This window comes from Tamandua tetradactyla, chromosome 8 (assembly GCF_023851605.1).
Source record: "Tamandua tetradactyla isolate mTamTet1 chromosome 8, mTamTet1.pri, whole genome shotgun sequence".
NCBI classification, from domain to species: Eukaryota; Metazoa; Chordata; class Mammalia; order Pilosa; family Myrmecophagidae; genus Tamandua; species Tamandua tetradactyla.
This window is the reverse complement of record NC_135334.1, coordinates 44,708,532-44,717,889: the sequence shown is the minus strand read 5'-3', so window position 1 is coordinate 44,717,889 and position 9,358 is coordinate 44,708,532. Positions and strand designations below refer to the sequence as shown.

The following is a 9,358-nucleotide window of genomic DNA, read 5'->3' as shown; positions in this document are numbered from 1 at the left end:
TCTTTATATTTGCTGAATGTTTCAACTTCCATGCATTTTTCCCAAACTAGAAGTCTGGACAATATTTGCCTCATCAATTCCTACTTGAACAATTTCATCTGACTCCTACCTGTTCTTCCTTTCATCAGTCTTATTCCACAATGGTTTATTCTTCAGATTGACACCAGAAGTATAACAGTGTTTATCATGTGTGCTAGCTTGAAAGGATTACATACCCTAGAAAAGCCACACTTTAATCCTGATCCAATCTTGTGGGATTGGAATCTTCTGATAAGATTATCTCCATGGAGATGTGACACATCCAATTGTGAGTATTAACTTTTTGATTAGATGGAGGTGTGACTCCACCCATTCTAGGTGGGTCTTGATTAGTTTACAGGAATCATTTAAAAGAGGAAGCATTTTGGAGAGAGTACTAAAGTCTCAAGAGAGTCACGAGAACCACGAGAGTCCACATAACCAGAGACCTTTGGAGATGAAGAAGGAAAATGCCCCTGGGGGAGCTTCATGAAAAAAGAAGCCTGGAGAGAAAGCTAGAAGACATTGCTAGGTTCACCATGTGCCTTTCTAGTTGAGTGAGAAAACTTTAACTTCATTGGTCTTTCCTGAGTGAAGATAACCTCTTGTTGGTGCCTTAATTTGGGCATTTTAATAAACTTGCTTTAATTGGGACATTTTCATGGCTTAGAACTGTAAAATTGCAACTTTATAAATTTCCCTTTTTAAAAGCCATTCCATTTCTGTATATTGCATTCCAGCAGCTAGCAAACTAGAACATCATATTATTCTAAAAATAAAAAGACTGAAATAATCTATAAGCTGAAGTATAAAATCAAGACTCAATTTTTGGTATATAAAGTCTTGAAATCTGATATTGGACATCCCTTCTTCCTCATCTCTCACTTCACACTATTAGGTATTCTCTCTTACTCTGTGATCCTGCCACACTTCTCACTCAGACATTCTAGAAATTTTTCACTGCATTACATCCTCATGTTGCTCAGGTAAAGTGCTTCTGATTCAACTTGATCCTCTCTAGGCTTGTTTTAATGATTTGATGGGACAGGTAGAGTAGACCTTTTACTTTATGACTTGATTAGTGCAACTCCAAATATATGGACTCTCTCAGCTCTTTGTGGAATGCCCAGGATGTTCAAGGAGGTCTGCCCACTGTGGCTGTTTGAAGTAGATTGCATACTCCTATATGCAAGTTTCAGTAGTTTTTCACCTTGTAGAGTCTGATTTTTTTTTTCCTGATAGCATTCTTTCCCCAGGAGTGGTTCTTTGCTTCACCTTGTGGGTCTTTCCCTGCGCAGGTGCAGATGGCCAAAGAAACAAATTGACACCTATGTGCAACTCCTTCTCTGCACAGCAAGCTTCCATCCATCCATCTTGCCCTAAAATTTCCAGTCACACTAATATCTCAAATTTCAGTAACTGCTTTTTTAGGTTATCAAGACCATCATTCTCTGTTTGGACTTTCCCTCCCTGCAATGCAGTTAGAAAAGTGACTTCAGAAAAAAAAATGACTTCAGGCAGAAATCCAGCATGATCATGAGGCAAATTTATTTGTTTCCCTTTGCTCAAGGAGTCCAACCTTGTTACTTCAGTCTGATATATCTGATTATAATTATTTCATATATTTTCTTCAGGTTTAGAGCTGCTTGCAGCAGGACTAGTACATACCACTTGGGCAATAGTAATGGAGATGGAATTAAGTGAATGGAGTCAATATATATCCTATCTTTCACAATTAGATTAAAACTAATAGCACATCTTTCTTGTTTTGAGTAAGCTTGAAACATTAACTAATTGAAAAAATATTGGCTAACCTGTTTTTTTTTTTTTTTCTGGACAAATGAACCCTATCTGGTAAAATGCTAATTGGCATAATCTCAAGAGTTTCCAAGATGAGTTCCATGATCATGGTGTTTGGCATGAATCCCAGGTAACTTGTTGTCCACTGAGCATTGCTATGCAATAGATTTTCTTATTGCCATGTTCCACTAACCTAATTAGATCCCACTGGATACACTCTGAAGGATGGCACTTATGGAGAAAACATTAACGCCCTATTTATGTCTTGAGTTGGTGTTCTGAACATTCCTGGCTTCTTCTTTCTCTCCTCTAAACTGTTCCTCTCTGGTTCCAGTCTGACACGAGCAAAGGCATAAGAGGCTATAGAAAGTTGAAAGTTTGTTACCAGAATGAGGAGGGAATTTTAGATATTCACTCACTACTTTTTAGGTTCCTAGTGTAAAAGATAGGCAGTTGTGAGATGTCTTTTGAATAAAGAACGGTTTCTATTACTTAGAAATGAAGTAAAAATATTTGAGAAGAATAAAAGCCTCAAATTAAGTCATTGTTTCCATTAGTAAAGATTCTTAAACAACAAGAACATTGCTCAATCATATTTAAGAATGCAATTAAGGGAATGCCATATTGGTGATTAGGAAGATCAATCTTAAACTCAGTGCTTATTGATGCTATTCATTTCCACTGGAAAAATAATAGAAATATTTTATTTAATAAGGAAATATAGAACAAATTCCTTTGAATTTATTACAGTCCTGAAACAAGTAACACAACTTTTTGAAAACTGTTGTGATTTGTAACTTTTAATTCTGTCACTCAGACTAGGAGTTTTACTATTAATGAGAATAAACCAATACATTATTCTGACAGAAAGTATGGATAAAATGGTCCCAACAATTCTACTGCTCAAAATTGTAGAAATAAACATTTTACCATTTCTTTGGCTTTTGTGAGAAAATTTAACAAGGGTTCCATTTTGTACAATTAATTAAAAGAGTCTGTGACAGTCTTTTTTTCAGTTCCAATTTATGACTCCACAGACATCTCTGACAATTTTCACTAATTGTATTTGTTCATCAGAAACATGGAGCATAATTCCATGTACTTAAATAACTAACTGCTTGCTTGGACTTTAGAAAGTATTTTTTTTAAAACACATTTATCTTTGTAATGAAATCTTCATTAATTGTCTCATTTGGAAAATGAACATTTGTGATAAATGCTGTTTAATGATTACTTTCATATGTTGGCTATCTTGGACACAAATTATGTAAGTCTAGGTAAATGTAATTACTATTAAAATTTTATAACATGCACATGAATATATGTACATTATATGTGCTAGATAAAACCTGGGAGAAACGTTGTCTTCTAGAGATAAAAGTATAATTCCATAGTCTGTGAGAGCCCCAAGCAATCCCCATAACATATACTAATTGCTAAAGGCCTATTTTCTCTTGTCCTGTTTTGTTTTCCTGAGATTATTTTCCCACCTTCTACTTTACTCCTAACCACATTGACCGTAAGTAAAACTATGCTCTGGTTTTCCCAGTAAAAACAACAAAAACACACATCAAGAGAGAATTTTAAAAGTGAGTGGGGCGGTGGATGGGCAACCATGGCTCAGTGGCAGAGTTCTCGCCTGCGTTGCTGGAGACCCAGGTTCGATTCCTGGAGCCTGTCCATACCAAAGAAAAAAAAAAGGCCGGGTGGTGGTGGTTTTGGGCTGCTGGAGGGCCTGGGAAGGATGCATATTGTCTTGGGGTGCACAGCCCTCTGCCCAGATGTGGCCTGGCAGAGGCACGAAGTCGATTCACGCTAAAAGTTGCAATCTCGACCATGAGGCCGAGGACATGGTCCCAGTGGAGGGATCCCCACAACCCCCAGACAGGCCCTGCAAAAGGCAGGAGATCCTGCGGCAGGAGGTGCTGTGCAGGGCGGAGGCCATGGCTGCTGGCCCCAGCAGTTCCCTGCCCTCTTGTACAAGTCCGAGAGGGTCAGGGTCTCCTCTTGTGTGGAGTCTTGGAACTCACAGAGAAGATGATGGGCAAAAATGCATCAAGAGTTGAAGACCAGTCAGAAACACATTAACAACATCATGAATGTATTTGCAGGGTTTGCCAATTATTTCAAATCCAAACTGCTTGAGACGCCACCGGAACAGAAAGGCACCCTCATCGCCCAGCCCAGCAGCAGATTCAAAGAATCTGTAACTACAATTAAAGAACAGCCATCGAAGTAGCACCCACCCAACCTCAGAAAGCTGGATAACTCAGACTCCATCTCCAGAGAGGCCAGCTGTGCTGCGAGTGCAGAAGCTTACCTGACGAACCTCCCAGTTTACCACCACTAGCTCCACAACAGTCTCGATGAGGGTCCCTGGGACTGGGCTGCCTGAAGGACATCACTTTGGGGATGTTGATGGAAGTCGAGGAGCAAGTAGACATTCTTGACCAGTACCTGATCCAAGTGGGCAAGTTAGATGTCAATATAAAAAAGCACAGAAAGGAAAGTTTGACAACATTAAAGAGGTTTTTTACTTCCTTATGATGAAAAGATTTGAAAGATCTTTTTCTTTTAACTCCCAAGAAATTTCACTTAATTATTTTGTAGCAAGCAAGTTCCTGGAAGCAAGCAGGCCCCCCTCCTGCCACCACCCCAACCCCGTAACTGCTTATCTGCTTCTGTAAACTCAGCTTTCCCAACGCTTCCTGGTTGTGGTCATCAACATGCAGCCAATTGCCTCCCTCAAGTGTAGCCAGTTACCATATTAGAAAAACACTGCCAGCTACTCTATCTATAAATATCTTGTATCAGCCCCTAATTGGGGCTCAGACATTTCAGAGTCTACTCAGTTGAGCCCTGTGGCCATAGACTAATAAAACCTATTTCCTGAAACTTCAGAGCCTCGATCCTGGTTCATTCTGTTTCTGTGTAACGTTCCTGGAGATTTGCAGCCTTATTCCTGGTTACACACTCCATTCACATTCCTGGAGGCTCTGGCAGAGCCTTGTTCCTGGTTTTGTGCTACATTTCTGGGTGCTTATCCGGGATTGAGAGGTTGGTGATATTCTCACGTCTCTCGCCTCCGGCAGCAATGTCACCTGGATGGGAGATTTGATGGAATCCAGTGCTGGCACCATCTTTTGGATTCCGGACCTCCCCAACCAGGGCACTGGTCACCACCAGAGTGGTGACAGATCCAGGACAGTTTCTGGAATGAGGTTCCTGGGAGCACCGCCCATGTGATTGGTAGGCATCTGGGTGCATTACATATCAGCCCACTTGTAAAAGGCTAGGGGAGCCTGAGTGGAAGGGGAGCCTGATCACCTCCCAGGACTATCCAAGTACCCTTGGTCTCCACTTGGACAACCAAGCAAAATGGAAGTCGTCAGGTGGGTTCTGGGAAGGGCGTGTCCATTGAATGTGTGTGACTGTGTGAGTGAAAGGAAGTCCTGGGCCATAGGAGTCATATTCCATGCCCCATTTGAGTTCAGACCCTGTGATTCCTGCATCCCCATTGGGGTGTGGCCTGGTTCTATCCAGTACACCAAAAGAAGGAGAAGACCCCTGCCTTATTTTGTGTCACCAACACCCATAGCCCTGCCAAATTCCTCCTCGGTGAGCCCAGACTCCCCCAGTAGTCCAGAAACATCGCCTGAGGGTCCACTGAGTTCGCCCACTCCTGACACTGTCCCCCACCCCAAGCCACGGCATCTGTGGCCCTAACTGGGCATAACAAACAAGATAGAGGACCCTGACCAGAAAAAGACTGGTGGACCCGAGCACCCCTGGGATGGAACCAGTGTGCCTACTGCAAGGGGGAAGGGCATTGGGAGAGGTACTCCAACAAATCTGCCCTGCTGGCACACAGGAAAAGGCAGGATGCCCGCTCCAGGCCTCACCCTGACCCTGCCACTATTGCCCTGGCTAGTGATGAGTTTTCTGACTAGGACAGACTAGGTCCCATTTTTCTAGCCCCCAGGAACCCACGGTTGAGGTAAAATTGGGGGCAGGGGGAATAAGAACTGGACTATGTAGTAGATACCGGTGCCAAACACCCAGTAGTAACCCAGCTTCTGGGGAGCTCAGTCGTTTTTAAGCTGAATGGTAGACATAGTCAGCGCCGCTGGCATGGTATGGAAAGAAACATTCCTGGAAACCAGAGAATGCAGTACTGGGGGCTGCTCAGTGTCGTACTAGTTCCTATATGAGCTGGAATGCCCAGTGCCACTACTGGGAGAGACCTCCTCAGGAATGCCCAGATTACTTTTAGGTCTGGAGGAAAAGCCTCCTTGGGGACTGATGGCCCCAGAAGATCTTACTTCTAATCGCACCAGTGGGTGAGGAATGGCAGCTGCATGAGGAGCTCAAGGTGGGAGGGGAGGTCTGTCCTAGCCTGCCATTTCCAGACATTCCAAGCGACTGGGCTGAACACAATCTACTGGCCCTAGCCAAACACTGGCCCCCTGTGGTGATTGCCCTGAAACCAATGGCAAGGCTGGCAGTAGTACGACAGTATCCGATCCCCCAGAGGGCTCTCGAGGGAGTCCAAGGCCACCCATTGCAGCTAGGATGCCACCAGATCATCCGGCCCTGCAACGCCCATGGAACACCCCACTACTACCCGTGAAGAAAGCCCAAACAGGAGAATTCCACCCAGTCCAGGACTTACAAGCAGTCAACACAGTCACAGAAACCATCCACCCGGTGGTCTCTAACCCATACACTCTCCTTCGTCTGGTCTTGGGGAAAGTCAAGTGGTTCTCCAGCCTGGACTTGAAGAATCCCTTCTTCTGCATCTGGGTAGCCCCAGTCAGTCCTTTCTTTTTTTAATGTATTTTTATTGAGATGTATTCACATTTCTTATAATCTATCCATCATACAGTGGTTCACAGTGTCATCATATAGTTGAATATTCATCACAACAATCAATTTTATAATATTTTCTTTACTCCAAAAAAATAAAAAAAGAACAACAAAAACATCCAATACCACTTATCCCCACACACATTATTTATTATTCATTTTTGTCTTTATTTTATTATCTTGTGCCAGTACAGTGAAAAATCACATGGTCACACTGTAAAAGCTATATAGTTACACAATCATCTTTAAGAATCAAATATACTGGAATACAGTTCAACAGTTTCAGGTATTTCTTTCTAGTTATTCTAATACACTAGAAACTCAGAAAGAATATTTATATAATGCATAAGAATAACCTTCAGAATGATCTTTTGACTATTTGTCATCTCTCAGCCACTGAAACTTTATTTTGTTTCATTTATTTTCCCCTTTTGGTCAAAAAGGGTTTCTCAATCCCTTGATGCCAGGGTCAGGCTCATCCCCGGGAGTCATGTCCAATGTGTATGTGTGTGTGTGTGGGGGGGGGTTTGGGTAGTGAGCATATGTGTAGAGTTGGCGTAGAAAGAAAAGACACATCTGAGCAACAAAAGAGGTTCTCTGGGCATAATTATAAGCAGCATTAGCTTCTCCTCTGCAGGAATAAGTTTCTTAGGAGTAAGCCCCAAGATCTAGGGCTTGGGTAATTAAATTGGAAGGCCCTATGCTTGAGAGAATATCAGGAATTTCCCAGTGGGAAAGTTTAAAATTTACACATTTTCCCCCAGTCCCTCAATGGGACTTTGCGAATACTTTTTTATTTTCTGCCCAAAATACTCTGGGATAGATTGGGGTATTACATTAATCTGTACAGAATAACCAGATCTCATTCCCTATTCTAGGTTCCTTGTAATTATGTTGTTTAAATAAACTGACCATACAGATAATATAAATTTTGTGCCAAATAAGCATCTCTTCCTTTGGTCTCACACAGAAGTTGACATCTCAAAATACAGTCAGTATCATCTTTGCCCTGCATTCTGATTTACATTAGTCCTAACTAAGGTTTCATTCATATCTCTAATTGAAGTCTGATCTCCTTTTCAGCTTTTTAAACAGTTGCTGTATGGATTATTGCTGACTTTCAGAGCTGCGGCTCTACCTCTGAGTCTCAGGTGTCACACAGATACCCAAAGTTCCAGGGACAACCAGGTTATACACAAAGAGCTCAGCATCTCAGAATTTAGAAATAACTATTACAATTTAGGGATAGATGTGACAGCTATAAGAGCTTACAATCTAGAACCTTTACAATAAGCCTTCCCCTGATAACCTATGCTCTCAAATTCAATTCTCAGGGTTTCCTCATTATAGTTAGTCCATACTGGTGAGGCCTTACAATATTTGTCCTTTTGTTTCTGGCTTATTTCAGTCAATATAATATCCTCAGGTTCATTCACCTAGTTGCATGCCTCACAACTTCATTCCTTCTTGCAACCACTCAATATTCCATTAGAAGTATACACCAAAATTCACCATTCCCTTCATCAATATCCTTAAGCCACCTATTCCCATTTCAAATTATGAGTAATGCCACCATAAACAACAGTGTGTAAATGACTATTTGTGTCTATGATTTCAGTTCTTTCAAGTATATGTCTAATAAAGGGGTTGAAGGATCATATGGAAACCCTATCCTTAGCCCTCTGTGGAACCACACACTGCCCTCCAGAGGGACTGCAGTGATCTACTTCCCTACCAACATCTACACCAGCACTTACATTTTTCTGTTTAATTTTTAATCAGTTTTAGTCACAGACCATACAATCCATCCTCAGTAGACAAACAATGGTTCCTGGTCCAATCACATAGTTACGCATCCACCATCACAATCTATATAAGAACATTTCCATTCCTTCTGCAAAGAAAGAAGAAGAGGAAAAAAAATAAAAATAAAGATTACAAAAAACAAAGTAAGGAACAACAACAATAAAAATCCCATACCCCTCCCTTATATCCTCCTCTTACCAACATTTAGCTTTGGTTATAATAAATGGGGAAATATTACAATGTTACTATTAACTATATACCTAGTTTGCATTGATTGTATTTTTTCTATGTCTTGTCCCATTTTCAACACCTCACAATGGTGACATTCATTTGGTCTCCCTCATATAAAACCTTTCCCATGTTTCTACATTTAATCACCATCGTTGTTCTCTCTAGGTTTTGCTAAATTATACAGTCCCAGTTTTTATCCTCTATCTTTACTTCTAATATCACACATGCCCCCAGCTACCTTTTGTCAACCATATCCAGACTCTTCTCTAAACCTCTTTCCCATCTTTTCCTATCTGGCTGTAGTGCACCATTTATCATTTCTTGTAGAGCAAGTCTCTTGTTCACAAACTCTCTCAGTGTTTGTTCATATGAACATATTTTAAACTCTCCCTCATTTTTTTTTGTATGCAGTATAGCAGGGGTCACATTTCATTATTTTCCCATGTGAGTATCCCCTTGTTGCAGCATTACTTGCCAAATTTTTGGGTTTTGGTTTTTCATTTGTTTGTTTGCATGGTTGTTTCTTTGGAAAGTGCATGGGTCAGGAATTGAACCCGTCTCTCCCATATGGCAGACAAGAATTCTACCACTGAACAACCCTTGCACCCCCTCTTCCTCATTTTTTAAAGACAGTTTT

At 41.3% G+C, this 9,358-nt stretch overlaps 1 pseudogene; it reads left to right on the top strand.

The window, feature by feature from the left end:
* Positions 1 to 3,668: 3,668 nt before the first annotated feature.
* Positions 3,669 to 4,365, top strand: LOC143645078 (synaptosomal-associated protein 29 pseudogene; annotated as a pseudogene).
* The last annotated feature ends 4,993 nt before the right edge of the window (positions 4,366 to 9,358 follow it).